This window comes from Hydra vulgaris, chromosome 07 (assembly GCF_038396675.1).
Source record: "Hydra vulgaris chromosome 07, alternate assembly HydraT2T_AEP".
Lineage (NCBI taxonomy): Eukaryota > Metazoa > Cnidaria > Hydrozoa > Anthoathecata > Hydridae > Hydra > Hydra vulgaris.
Window position 1 is genome coordinate 21,127,501 of NC_088926.1, and position 11,672 is coordinate 21,139,172.

The window sequence follows — 11,672 nt, forward strand, 5'->3', positions numbered from 1 at the left end:
TTGGCATTTGCTAACTTTCGCTTACTAAGTAAGTAAGTAAGTAAGTAAGTAAGTAAGTAAGTAAGTAAGTAAGTAAGTAAGTAAGTAAGTAAGTATAAACAATAGACTACACTAGAAATTATTGTAGCTAAAAATTATTTCACACACACTATGAAAAAGGTTCAAGTTCATCTTAAAAGTTGTTCGCGATTTAAACACTTACTGTGTGCTCACCTATAAGTGTTTTTGTGTGTTTTAAAGTGTTCTTTCAATAATTTTTACTTTTATTTAGCAAAATGGAATTTTTTCTACAAACAACTAGCACACAGTTGGTTATAAAAATGTCTTTTTTTTATTATAACACCACAAGTAATAACAAATATTGTTTTTGGGGGCTATATAAAGAAAACGAAATTTCACGGAAAAAAACACAAAAAACTAACAGTTCTATTTGTGTTAATAAGGTATGCTTCATAAAAGTTTGCTTTGCTTTGAATTTTGGGTTTTGGGCTTGTGCTCAACACAAAAAGAAAAAATAGTCCTAATTCTTGCTTGCGTTTCCTGAGAGCTCTTTTCTAATGCATTTCTTTTTTGTTTTTCAGTAAGAAAAGTACCTTAGAAAGCTAATTTTGAGCAGAATTTATGAGAAATTAGGAGCTGAATTTGAGCAAATTGCAAAGACAGTATGAAAAGATATAAATCATTAATAAAAGAGTAGGTTGTTTTCATGATAGAGAGTTTCTTAAACGTGACAGAGCTTTATTATTAGTATGATGATAAACAGAAATGATAAAAGTAAAAGCCTACGGCACCAGGAGTTCCCAGGCGGTCCCCCATCCAAGTACTACCCTGGCCCGACGGTGCTTAACTTCCGTGATCGGACGAGAACGGTGTATTCACCGTGGTATGGTCGTAGGCATCAGCTAACCATTTTATATGGCTTCTATATTTAAAAGCATGTTTATTTCATCTATTAAAACTTAGACATTAGTTGGCATTTGCTAACTTTCGCTTACTAAGTAAGTAAGTAAGTAAGTAAGTAAGTAAGTAAGTAAGTAAGTAAGTAAGTAAGTAAGTAAGTAAGTAAGTAAGTAAGTAAGTAAGTAAGTATAAACAATAGACTACACTAGAAATTATTGTAGCTAAAAATTATTTCACACACACTATGAAAAAGGTTCAAGTTCATCTTAAAAGTTGTTCGCGATTTAAACACTTACTGTGTGCTCACCTATAAGTGTTTTTGTGTGTTTTAAAGTGTTCTTTCAATAATTTTTACTTTTATTTAGCAAAATGGAATTTTTTCTACAAACAACTAGCACACAGTTGGTTATAAAAATGTCTTTTTTTTATTATAACACCACAAGTAATAACAAATATTGTTTTTGGGGCGATATAAAGAAAACGAAATTTCACGGAAACACAAAAAACTAACAGTTCTATTTGTGTTAATAAGGTATGCTTCATAAAAGTTTGCCTCTCGTTTTCGATTTTCGGGGTTTCGGGCTTGGGTCTACTATAAAAAGAAAAAAATAGTCTAATTCTTGCTTGCGTTTCCTGAGAGCTCTTTTCTTAATGCATTTCTTTTTTGTTTTTCAGTAAGAAAAGTACCTTAGAAAGCTAATTTTGAGCAGAATTTATGAGAAATTAGGAGCTGAATTTGAGCAAATTGCAAAGACAGTATGAAAAGATATAAATCATTAATAAAAAGAGTAGGTTGTTTTCATGATAGAGAGTTTCTTAAACGTGACAGAGCTTTATTATTAGTATGATGATAAACAGAAATGATAGAAAAGCCTACGGCACCAGGAGTTCCCAGGCGGTCCCCCATCCAAGTACTACCCTGGCCCGACGGTGCTTAACTTCCGTGATCGGACGAGAACGGGTGTATTCACCGTGGTATGGTCGTAGGCATCAGCTAACCATTTTATATGGCTTCTATATTTAAAAGCATGTTTATTTCATCTATTAAAACTTAGACATTAGTTGGCATTTGCTAACTTTCGCTTACTAAGTAAGTAAGTAAGTAAGTAAGTAAGTAAGTAAGTAAGTAAGTAAGTAAGTAAGTAAGTAAGTAAGTAAGTATAAACAATAGACTACACTAGAAATTATTGTAGCTAAAAATTATTTCACACACACTATGAAAAAGGTTCAAGTTCATCTTAAAAGTTGTTCGCGATTTAAACACTTACTGTGTGCTCACCTATAAGTGTTTTTGTGTGTTTTAAAGTGTTCTTTCAATAATTTTTACTTTTATTTAGCAAAATGGAATTTTTTCTACAAACAACTAGCACACAGTTGGTTATAAAAATGTCTTTTTTTTATTATAACACCACAAGTAATAACAAATATTGTTTTTGGGGCGATATAAAGAAAACGAAATTTCACGGAAAAAAACACAAAAAACTAACAGTTCTATTTGTGTTAATAAGGTATGCTTCATAAAAGTTTGCCTCTCGTTTTCGATTTTCGGGGTTTCGGGCTTGGGTCTACTATAAAAAGAAAAAAATAGTCTAATTCTCGCTTGCGTTTCCTGAGAGCTCTTTTCTAATGCATTTCTTTTTTTGTTTTTCATTAAGAAAAGTACCTTAGAAAGCTAATTTTGAGCAGAATTTATGAGAAATTAGGAGCTGAATTTGAGCAAATTGCAAAGACAGTATGAAAAGATATAAATCATTAATAAAAAGAGTAGGTTGTTTTCATGATAGAGAGTTTCTTAAACGTGACAGAGCTTTATTATTAGTATGATGATAAACAGAAATGATAAAAGTAAAAGCCTACGGCACCAGGAGTTCCCAGGCGGTCCCCCATCCAAGTACTACCCTGGCCCGACGGTGCTTAACTTCCGTGATCGGACGAGAACGGTGTATTCACCGTGGTATGGTCGTAGGCATCAGCTAACCATTTTATATGGTGCTTTTAATATTAAAAGCATGTTTATTTCATCTATTAAAACTTAGACATTAGTTGGCATTTGCTAACTTTCGCTTATGAAGTAAGTAAGTAAGTAAGTAAGTAAGTAAGTAAGTAAGTAAGTAAGTAAGTAAGTAAGTAAGTAAGTAAGTATAACAATAGACTACACTAGAAATTATTGTAGCTAAAAATTATTCTCCATATACTATGAAAAAGGTTCAAGTTCATCTTAAAACTTGTTCGTGATTTAAACACTTACTGTGTGCTCACCTATAAGTGTTTTTGTGTGTTTTAAAGTGTTCTTTCAATAATTTTTACTTTTATTTAGCAAAATGGAATTTTTTCTACAAACAACTAGCACACAGTTGGTTATAAAAATGTCTTTTTTATTATAACACCACAAGTAATAACAAATATTGTTTTTGGGGCGATATAAAGAAAACGAAATTTCACGGAAAAAAACACAAAAAACTAACAGTTTATTTTGGTCAGAAGGTATGCTTCATAAAAGTTTGCCTCTCGTTTTCGATTTTCGGGGTTTCGGGCTTGGGTCTACTATAAAAAGAAAAAAATAGTCTAATTCTTGCTTGCGTTTCCTAAGAGCTCTTTTCATGCATTTCTTTTTTGTTTTTCAGTAAGAAAAGTACCTTAGAAAGCTAATTTTGAGCAGAATTTATGAGAAATTAGGAGCTGAATTTGAGCAAATTGCAAAGACAGTATGAAAAAGATATAAATCATTAATAAAAAGAGTAGGTTGTTTTCATGATAGAGAGTTTCTTAAACGTGACAGAGCTTTATTATTAGTATGATGATAAACAGAAATGATAAAAGTAAAAGCCTACGGCACCAGGAGTTCCCAGGCGGTCCCCCATCCAAGTACTACCCTGGCCCGACGGTGCTTAACTTCCGTGATCGGACGAGAACGGGTGTATTCACCGTGGTATGGTCGTAGGCATCAGCTAACCATTTTATATGGCTTCTATATTTAAAAGCATGTTTATTTCATCTATTAAAACTTAGACATTAGTTGGCATTTGCTAACTTTCGCTTACTAAGTAAGTAAGTAAGTAAGTAAGTAAGTAAGTAAGTAAGTAAGTAAGTAAGTAAGTATAAACAATAGACTACACTAGAAATTATTGTAGCTAAAAATTATTTCACACACACTATGAAAAAGGTTCAAGTTCATCTTAAAAGTTGTTCGCGATTTAAACACTTACTGTGTGCTCACCTATAAGTGTTTTTGTGTGTTTTAAAGTGTTCTTTCAATAATTTTTACTTTTATTTAGCAAAATGGAATTTTTTCTACAAACAACTAGCACACAGTTGGTTATAAAAATGTCTTTTTTTTATTATAACACCACAAGTAATAACAAATATTGTTTTTGGGGCGATATAAAGAAAACGAAATTTCACGGAAAAAAACACAAAAAACTAACAGTTCTATTTGTGTTAATAAGGTATGCTTCATAAAAGTTTGCCTCTCGTTTTCGATTTTCGGGGTTTCGGGCTTGGGCTCAAATCTGATAAAAAGAAAAAAATAGTCTAATTCTTGCTTGTGTTTCCTGAGAGCTCTTTTCTTAATGCATTTCTTTTTTGTTTTTCAGTAAGAAAAGTACCTTAGAAAGCTAATTTTGAGCAGAATTTATGAGAAATTAGGAGCTGAATTTGAGCAAATTGCAAAGACAGTATGAAAAGATATAAATCATTAATAAAAAGAGTAGGTTGTTTTCATGATAGAGAGTTTCTTAAACGTGACAGAGCTTTATTATTAGTATGATGATAAACAGAAATGATAAAAGTAAAAGCCTACGGCACCAGGAGTTCCCAGGCGGTCCCCCATCCAAGTACTACCCTGGCCCGACGGTGCTTAACTTTCGTGATCGGACGAGAACGGGTGTATTCACCGTGGTATGGTCGTAGGCATCAGCTAACCATTTTATATGGCTTCTATATTTAAAAGCATGTTTATTTCATCTATTAAAACTTAGACATTAGTTGGCATTTGCTAACTTTCGCTTACTAAGTAAGTAAGTAAGTAAGTAAGTAAGTAAGTAAGTAAGTAAGTAAGTAAGTAAGTAAGTAAGTAAGTAAGTAAGTAAGTAAGTAAGTAAGTATAAACAATAGACTACACTAGAAATTATTGTAGCTAAAAATTATTTCACACACACTATGAAAAAGGTTCAAGTTCATCTTAAAAGTTGTTCGCGATTTAAACACTTACTGTGTGCTCACCTATAAGTGTTTTTGTGTGTTTTAAAGTGTTCTTTCAATAATTTTTACTTTTATTTAGCAAAATGGAATTTTTTCTACAAACAACTAGCACACAGTTGGTTATAAAAATGTCTTTTTTTTATTATAACACCACAAGTAATAACAAATATTGTTTTTGGGGCGATATAAAGAAAACGAAATTTCACGGAAAAAACACAAAAAACTAACAGTTCTATTTGTGTTAATAAGGTATGCTTCATAAAAGTTTGCCTCTCGTTTTCGATTTTCGGGGTTTCGGGCTTGGGTCTACTATAAAAAGAAAAAAATAGTCTAATTCTTGCTTGCGTTTCCTGAGAGCTCTTTTCTTAATGCATTTCTTTTTTGTTTTTCAGTAAGAAAAGTACCTTAGAAAGCTAATTTTGAGCAGAATTTATGAGAAATTAGGAGCTGAATTTGAGCAAATTGCAAAGACAGTATGAAAAGATATAAATCATTAATAAAAAGAGTAGGTTGTTTTCATGATAGAGAGTTTCTTAAACGTGACAGAGCTTTATTATTCTTAGTATGATGATAAACAGAAATGATAAAAGTAAAAGCCTACGGCACCAGGAGTTCCCAGGCGGTCCCCCATCCAAGTACTACCCTGGCCCGACGGTGCTTAACTTCCGTGATCGGACGAGAACGGGTGTATTCACCGTGGTATGGTCGTAGGCATCAGCTAACCATTTTATATGGCTTCTATATTTAAAAGCATGTTTATTTCATCTATTAAAACTTAGACATTAGTTGGCATTTGCTAACTTTCGCTTACTAAGTAAGTAAGTAAGTAAGTAAGTAAGTAAGTAAGTAAGTAAGTAAGTAAGTAAGTATAAACAATAGACTACACTAGAAATTATTGTAGCTAACAATTATTTCACACACACTATGAAAAAAATTCAAGTTCATCTTAAAAGTTGTTCGCGATTTAAACACTTACTGTGTGCTCACCTATAAGTGTTTTTGTGTGTTTTAAAGTGTTCTTTCAATAATTTTTACTTTTATTTAGCAAAATGGAATTTTTTCTACAAACAACTAGCACACAGTTGGTTATAAAAATGTCTTTTTATTATAACACCACAAGTAATAACAAATATTGTTTTTGGGGCGATATAAAGAAAACGAAATTTCACGAAAAAAACACAAAAAACTAACAGTTCTATTTGTGTTAATAAGGTATGCTTCATAAAAGTTTGCCTCTCGTTTTCGATTTTCGGGGTTTCGGGCTTGGGTCTGACCATAAAAAGAAAAAAATAGTCTAATTCTTGCTTGCGTTTCCTGAGAGCTCTTTTCTTAATGCATTTCTTTTTTGTTTTTCAGTAAGAAAAGTACCTTAGAAAGCTAATTTTGAGCAGAATTTATGAGAAATTAGGAGCTGAATTTGAGCAAATTGCAAAGACAGTATGAAAAGATATAAATCATTAATAAAAAGAGTAGGTTGTTTTCATGATAGAGAGTTTCTTAAACGTGACAGAGCTTTATTATTAGTATGATGATAAACAGAAATGATAAAAGTAAAAGCCTACGGCACCAGGAGTTCCCAGGCGGTCCCCCATCCAAGTACTACCCTGGCCCGACGGTGCTTAACTTTCGTGATCGGACGAGAACGGGTGTATTCACCGTGGTATGGTCGTAGGCATCAGCTAACCATTTTATATGGCTTCTATATTTAAAGCATGTTTATTTCATCTATTAAAACTTAACATTATTTTGCATTTGCTAACTTTCGCTTACTAAGTAAGTAAGTAAGTAAGTAAGTAAGTAAGTAAGTAAGTAAGTAAGTAAGTAAGTAAGTAAGTAAGTAAGTAAGTAAGTAAGTAAGTAAGTAAGTATAAACAATAGACTACACTAGAAATTATTGTAGCTAAAAATTATTTCACACACACTATGAAAAAGGTTCAAGTTCATCTTAAAAGTTGTTCGCGATTTAAACACTTACTGTGTGCTCACCTATAAGTGTTTTTGTGTGTTTTAAAGTGTTCTTTCAATAATTTTTACTTTTATTTAGCAAAATGGAATTTTTTCTACAAACAACTAGCACACAGTTGGTTATAAAAATGTCTTTTTTTTATTATAACACCACAAGTAATAATAAATATTGTTTTTGGGCGATATAAAGAAAACGAAATTTCACGGAAAAAAAACACAAAAAACTAACAGTTCTATTTGTGTTAATAAGGTATGCTTCATAAAAGTTTGCCTCTCGTTTTCGATTTTCGGGGTTTTTCGGGCTTGGGTCGACGATAAAAAGAAAAAAATAGTCTAATTCTTGCTTGCGTTTCCTGAGAGCTCTTTTCTTAATGCATTTCTTTTTTGTTTTTCAATAGAAAAGTACCTTAGAAAGCTAATTTTGAGCAGAATTTATGAGAAATTAGGAGCTGAATTTGAGCAAATTGCAAAGACAGTATGAAAAGATATAAATCATTAATAAAAAGAGTAGGTTGTTTTCATGATAGAGAAGTTTCTTAAACGTGACAGAGCTTTATTATTAGTATGATGATAAACAGAAATGATAAAAAAGCAACTATGGCACCAGGAGTTCCCAGGCGGTCCCCCATCCAAGTACTACCCTGGCCCGACGGTGCTTAACTTCCGTGATCGGACGAGAACGGGTGTATTCACCGTGGTATGGTCGTAGGCATCAGCTAACCATTTTATATGGCTTCTATATTTAAAAGCATGTTTATTTCATCTATTAAAACTTAGACATTAGTTGGCATTTGCTAACTTTCGCTTACTAAGTAAGTAAGTAAGTAAGTAAGTAAGTAAGTAAGTAAGTAAGTAAGTAAGTAAGTAAGTAAGTAAGTAAGTATAAACAATAGACTACACTAGAAATTATTGTAGCTAAAAATTATTTCACACACACTATGAAAAAGGTTCAAGTTCATCTTAAAAGTTGTTCGCGATTTAAACACTTACTGTGTGCTCACCTATAAGTGTTTTTGTGTGTTTTAAAGTGTTCTTTCAATAATTTTTACTTTTATTTAGCAAAATGGAATTTTTTCTACAAACAACTAGCACACAGTTGGTTATAAAAATGTCTTTTTTTTATTATAACACCACAAGTAATAACAAATATTGTTTTTGGGGCGATATAAAGAAAACGAAATTTCACGGAAAAAAACACAAAAAACTAACAGTTCTATTTGTGTTAATAAGGTATGCTTCATAAAAGTTTGCCTCTCGTTTTCGATTTTCGGGGTTTCGGGCTTGGGTCGACGATAAAAAAGAAAAAAATAGTCTAATTCTTGCTTGCGTTTCCTGAGAGCTCTTTTCTTAATGCATTTCTTTTTTGTTTTTCAGTAAGAAAAGTACCTTAGAAAGCTAATTTTGAGCAGAATTTATGAGAAATTAGGAGCTGAATTTGAGCAAATTGCAAAGACAGTATGAAAAGATATAAATCATTAATAAAAAGAGTAGGTTGTTTTCATGATAGAGAGTTTCTTAAACGTGACAGAGCTTTATTATTAGTATGATGATAAACAGAAATGATAAAAGTAAAAGCCTACGGCACCAGGAGTTCCCAGGCGGTCCCCCATCCAAGTACTACCCTGGCCCGACGGTGCTTAACTTCCGTGATCGGACGAGAACGGGTGTATTCACCGTGGTATGGTCGTAGGCATCAGCTAACCATTTTATATGGCTTCTATATTTAAAAGCATGTTTATTTCATCTATTAAAACTTAGACATTAGTTGGCATTTGCTAACTTTCGCTTACTAAGTAAGTAAGTAAGTAAGTAAGTAAGTAAGTAAGTAAGTAAGTATAAACAATAGACTACACTAGAAATTATTGTAGCTAAAAATTATTTCACACACACTATGAAACAAAGTTTTATTTTAATCTCTGAAAAGTTGTTCGCGATTTTGAGCACTTACTGTGTGCTCACCTAGTATGTTTTTGTGTTTTAAAGTGTTCTTTCAGATCTTTGTCTTCATTTAGCAAAATGGAATTTTTTCTACAAACAACTAGCACACAGTTGGTTATAAAAATGTCTTTTTTTTATTATAACACCACAAGTAATAATAAATATTGTTTTTGGGGCGATATAAAGAAAACGAAATTTCACGAAAAAAACACAAAAAACTAACAGTTCTATTTGTGTTAATAAGGTATGCTTCATAAAAGTTTGCCTCTCGTTTTCGATTTTCGGGGTTTCGGGCTTGGGTCTACTATAAAAAGAAAAAAATAGTCTAATTCTTGCTTGCGTTTCCTGAGAGCTCTTTTCTTAATGCATTTCTTTTTTGTTTTTCAGTAAGAAAAGTACCTTAGAAAGCTAATTTTGAGCAGAATTTATGAGAAATTAGGAGCTGAATTTGAGCAAATTGCAAAGACAGTATGAAAAGATATAAATCATTAATAAAAAGAGTAGGTTGTTTTCATGATAGAGAGTTTCTTAAACGTGACAGAGCTTTATTATTAGTATGATGATAAACAGAAATGATAAAAGTAAAAGCCTACGGCACCAGGAGTTCCCAGGCGGTCCCCCATCCAAGTACTACCCTGGCCCGACGGTGCTTAACTTCCGTGATCGGACGAGAACGGGTGTATTCACCGTGGTATGGTCGTAGGCATCAGCTAACCATTTTATATGGCTTCTATATTTAAAAGCATGTTTATTTCATCTATTAAAACTTAGACATTAGTTGGCATTTGCTAACTTTCGCTTACTAAGTAAGTAAGTAAGTAAGTAAGTAAGTAAGTAAGTAAGTAAAGAAAGTAAGTAAGTAAGTATAAACAATAGACTACACTAGAAATTATTGTAGCTAAAAATTATTTCACACACACTATGAAAAAGGTTCAAGTTCATCTTAAAAGTTGTTCGCGATTTAAACACTTACTGTGTGCTCACCTATAAGTGTTTTTGTGTGTTTTAAAGTGTTCTTTCAATAATTTTTACTTTTATTTAGCAAAATGGAATTTTTTCTACAAACAACTAGCACACAGTTGGTTATAAAAATGTCTTTTTTTATTATAACACCACAAGTAATAACAAATATTGTTTTTGGGGCGATATAAAAAGAAACGAAATTTCACGGAAAAAAACACAAAAAACTAACAGTTCTATTTGTGTTAATAAGGTATGCTTCATAAAAGTTTGCCTCTCTGTTTTCGATTTTCGGGGTTTCGGGCTTGGGTCTACTATATAAAAGAAAAAAATAGTCTAATTCTTGCTTGCGTTTCCTGAGAGCTCTTTTCTTAATGCATTTCTTTTTTGTTTTTCAGTAAGAAAAGTACCTTAGAAAGCTAATTTTGAGCAGAATTTATGAGAAATTAGGAGCTGAATTTGAGCAAATTGCAAAGACAGTATGAAAAGATATAAATCATTAATAAAAAGAGTAGGTTGTTTTCATGATAGAGAGTTTCTTAAACGTGACAGAGCTTTATTATTAGTATGATGATAAACAGAAATGATAAAAGTAAAAGCCTACGGCACCAGGAGTTCCCAGGCGGTCCCCCATCCAAGTACTACCCTGGCCCGACGGTGCTTAACTTCCGTGATCGGACGAGAACGGGTGTATTCACCGTGGTATGGTCGTAGGCATCAGCTAACCATTTTATATGGCTTCTAAAACATCAAAAGCATGTTTATTTCATCTATTAAAACTTAGACATTAGTTGGCATTTGCTAACTTTCGCTTACTAAGTAAGTAAGTAAGTAAGTAAGTAAGTAAGTAAGTAAGTAAGTAAGTAAGTAAGTAAGTAAGTAAGTAAGTAAGTAAGTAAGTAAGTAAGTAAGTAAGTAAGTAAGTAATATGACCATGTTTTTTTTTAAGTAAGTAAGTAATATGACCATGTTTTTAAGTAAGTAAGTAAAATGACCATGTTTTTTTTTTAATAATTTGCTTGTGGTTGTTTTTTTTTGTTTTTTTTAATAATATGCTGTCATGCTGTCACTATGTTGTTTCATTGTTGTACATGAGTACTGTTGCTGTATTGACTTAGTTGTTTACATCTGGCTATAAACGCGTGAGATTGATGAAGTGATTAGTTTTAATACTGAATGTTTTAATGTAATAGTTATATTCTTCTGCTGTTTATCATTAAAGTACTTATTCAATTTTTCATAGTAATGTATATCCTTCCATTTAAGTACTTAATTAATATTTCATATTAAAGTATTTTCTTCTTACTATTAAGTTTACTTTTTTGTTTGTTTTATATCTATTTTATTTTTTAACCTAGACATCAGTATGTGACTTTTAAGGCTTGGATTTATTTAACTTTATACGGTTTAATGCGAATTTAGGTTTTTTTTTTAAATATTTTTTGTTTGTTTTTGTTCAAATATTTGTTTTAACTTTAGTTGAATTTTTAAATTCTATTTAGTTTAATTTACATGATTTATTCAAGTCACTCGTTTTATAGTCAGTTTATACACAAATTAATATATTCGATCAATTTAAGTTTTTCTTTTTTTTTTTAAGTTTAAATTTAGTGTTCTGGCCAATACGGTTTACTGGAAAAATACGTTACATATTTAATTAAGCTATATAATTTAGTGATGTTATTCGTTTTTTTCTTAACTTTATATTT

General features: G+C 31.5%; 11 non-coding genes across 11 annotated transcripts; all 11 read right to left on the reverse strand.

Annotated features, from left to right (window-relative positions):
* Nucleotides 1–779: 779 nt before the first annotated feature.
* Nucleotides 780–897, reverse strand: LOC136082866 (5S ribosomal RNA). The gene has a single exon (XR_010639784.1). It is a non-coding gene; the product is annotated as a 5S ribosomal RNA (ribosomal RNA).
* Nucleotides 898–1,770: 873 nt separating this feature from the next.
* On the reverse strand, nucleotides 1,771–1,889 carry LOC136082852 (5S ribosomal RNA). The gene has a single exon (XR_010639767.1). It is a non-coding gene; the product is annotated as a 5S ribosomal RNA (ribosomal RNA).
* An 861-nt stretch (nucleotides 1,890–2,750) lies between these two features.
* On the reverse strand, nucleotides 2,751–2,868 carry LOC136082867 (5S ribosomal RNA). The gene has a single exon (XR_010639785.1). It is a non-coding gene; the product is annotated as a 5S ribosomal RNA (ribosomal RNA).
* Nucleotides 2,869–3,724: 856 nt separating this feature from the next.
* LOC136082853 (5S ribosomal RNA) lies at nucleotides 3,725–3,843 on the reverse strand. The gene has a single exon (XR_010639768.1). It is a non-coding gene; the product is annotated as a 5S ribosomal RNA (ribosomal RNA).
* Nucleotides 3,844–4,692: 849 nt separating this feature from the next.
* LOC136082859 (5S ribosomal RNA) lies at nucleotides 4,693–4,811 on the reverse strand. The gene has a single exon (XR_010639775.1). It is a non-coding gene; the product is annotated as a 5S ribosomal RNA (ribosomal RNA).
* An 883-nt stretch (nucleotides 4,812–5,694) lies between these two features.
* LOC136082854 (5S ribosomal RNA) lies at nucleotides 5,695–5,813 on the reverse strand. The gene has a single exon (XR_010639769.1). It is a non-coding gene; the product is annotated as a 5S ribosomal RNA (ribosomal RNA).
* Nucleotides 5,814–6,655: 842 nt separating this feature from the next.
* LOC136082860 (5S ribosomal RNA) lies at nucleotides 6,656–6,774 on the reverse strand. Its single transcript, XR_010639776.1, has one exon. It is a non-coding gene; the product is annotated as a 5S ribosomal RNA (ribosomal RNA).
* An 883-nt stretch (nucleotides 6,775–7,657) lies between these two features.
* LOC136082868 (5S ribosomal RNA) lies at nucleotides 7,658–7,776 on the reverse strand. Its single transcript, XR_010639787.1, has one exon. It is a non-coding gene; the product is annotated as a 5S ribosomal RNA (ribosomal RNA).
* Nucleotides 7,777–8,638: 862 nt separating this feature from the next.
* On the reverse strand, nucleotides 8,639–8,757 carry LOC136082855 (5S ribosomal RNA). The gene has a single exon (XR_010639770.1). It is a non-coding gene; the product is annotated as a 5S ribosomal RNA (ribosomal RNA).
* An 832-nt stretch (nucleotides 8,758–9,589) lies between these two features.
* Nucleotides 9,590–9,708, reverse strand: LOC136082856 (5S ribosomal RNA). The gene has a single exon (XR_010639772.1). It is a non-coding gene; the product is annotated as a 5S ribosomal RNA (ribosomal RNA).
* Nucleotides 9,709–10,560: 852 nt separating this feature from the next.
* Nucleotides 10,561–10,679, reverse strand: LOC136082857 (5S ribosomal RNA). The gene has a single exon (XR_010639773.1). It is a non-coding gene; the product is annotated as a 5S ribosomal RNA (ribosomal RNA).
* Nucleotides 10,680–11,672: the final 993 nt, after the last annotated feature.